This window comes from Myotis davidii, unplaced genomic scaffold (assembly GCF_000327345.1).
Source record: "Myotis davidii unplaced genomic scaffold, ASM32734v1 scaffold913, whole genome shotgun sequence".
NCBI classification, from domain to species: domain Eukaryota; kingdom Metazoa; phylum Chordata; class Mammalia; order Chiroptera; family Vespertilionidae; genus Myotis; species Myotis davidii.
Genome location: NW_006284344.1, coordinates 148337 through 150471, shown reverse-complemented (window position 1 = coordinate 150471; position 2135 = coordinate 148337). Strand labels below are relative to the sequence as shown.

General features: G+C 40.6%; 1 pseudogene; it reads left to right on the top strand.

Annotated features, from left to right (window-relative positions):
* Nucleotides 1-1042: 1042 nt before the first annotated feature.
* Nucleotides 1043-2135, top strand: part of LOC102752425 — a 2636-nt pseudogene continuing 1543 nt past the window's right edge.

Here is a 2135-nt window from a genome sequence, read left to right as displayed (position 1 = left end):
TGTCCCTCTAGGAGGTGGAGCCTAATTTTCCTCCCCTTGAGTATGGGCTAAACTTAGGGATTTTCATATAATAAATAGAATTTGAAATGGGAGAAACAGCAGCTTTAAAGTGGAAAAATCTAACAGATACCACCTTGAACAAGAAATCAAAGTTAACATCACCAGTAAGACATGTTGATGTCATGTACCCCTCCTGATGTGATGGGATGACAAGGGTACAATGCCTAATGGTATTCTTCCTAAAATGTTATAACCACACATTGACCAAGAGAAAACATCAGACAAACACAAATTGAGAGACATTCTACAAAATGCCTGACCAGTACTCCTAAAAACTGTACAGATCATAAAACACACACACACACACACACACACACACACACACACACACAGAAATGTCTGAGAAACTCTCATAGCCAGGAGGAATCTGAGGAGATATGATGACAAATTGAAATGTGATATCCAGGATGGGATCCTGGAACAGAAAGTCATTAATGGGAAAATCCAAATGAAGTCGTTAGTGTAGTTAATTGTATTATACCAATGTGAATGTCTTAGTTTTGATAAATATGTTACCATGTTTATGTAAGCTGTTAACATTAAAGGAAGTTGGATAAAAATGTCTGGGAACACTCTTACTATCTTTGCAACTCTTCTGTAAATATCAAATTATTTCAAAGTAAAAAAAATAAATTAAATACTCAATGTAAGAAAGGGCAGAAAAAGGGAAAAGTTGGTGAAGTATAGCTGAAAAGAATAAAAAACAATTAGAAAAATGATGACCTGAACCCAACCATATCAATAACTACATTAAATATAAATTTACTCTACCAGTAAGCAATAAAATTAAATACCATTCCACTTTTAACAAAACAATATTGGCCTCAACTTTTTTGCTGTCTGTAAGATTGGTTTTAAATATAAAGGCACAGATATGTTAAAACTAAAATGATGGATATGGCTATATTAATTTCAAAGTAAGGTTTAAGACACAAACTATTACCAAGTGTAAAGACATTTAGGATTCTGGGGGGAACTCAAAATGACCGGCTACAATGAGTTCAAGCTGAATGAGCCACGTGAGGATGGCATCTGCTCAGTGAAGTTCAACCCCAACACCTTCCATTTCCTGCTAGTTTCCTCCTGAGACGCGTCAGTATGCCTCTATGATGTACCAGTCAACTCCATTTGGTTCAAGTACCAGCACACTGGCACCATGCTGGACTGTGCCTTCTAGATTCCAACACATGCCTGGAGTGGAGGATTAGATCATCAATTGAAAATGCATGATTTGAACACTGACCAAGAAAATCTTGTTGGAACCCATGATACCCCTATCAAATGTGTTGAATCCTGTCCAGAAGTAAATGTGATGGTTACTAGGAGTTGGGATAAGACAGTTAAATTGTGGGATTGCAAATCAACAAATGACAAATGCTGGTGAGGATATGGAGAAAAAGGAACCCTCATGAACTGCTGGTGGAAATGCAGACTGGTGCAGCCACTGTGGAAGATAGTATGGAGTTTCCTCAAAAAGTTAAAAATGGAACTCCCATTTGACCCAGTAATCCCACTTCTAGGAATATATCCCAAGAAACCAGAAGCACCAATCAGAAAGGATATATGCACCCCTATGTTCATAGCAGCACAATTTACAATAGCTAAGATTTGGAAACAACCTAAGTGCCCATCAGTAGATGAGTGGATTAAAAAGCTATAGTACATGTACACAATGGAATACCATCTATATATATATAAAGAGCCAGGGTCCGTAAGGACCGAAGGCTCGATGAAACACCGGAAGCCAGTGCTGGGTTGCCGTGGTGACCTAGCACTGACTGCCAAGGGGGCTGCAGATCAGGCCTGGAGAGAGGCTGGCAGAGAAAGAGGCAGGGTCTGATCTGCAGCCTCTGTGGCAGCTGTTGATCAACTGTTGCCTCTCTCTTTCTCTCTGGGCTTCCCTGTCAGCCTTGCCTCTCTTTCTCTCTGGGCCTCTGGGGGGCTGCTAATCAGCCCAGCCTCTTTGATCAGGCCCAGAGATAGGCTCGAAGATGCTGACTGGCATAGAAACTGACCAATCAGAACCTAATCTGGGTAAAGTGCCCGGAGCCAATGGCTGCCTAGGAGGCGGAGAC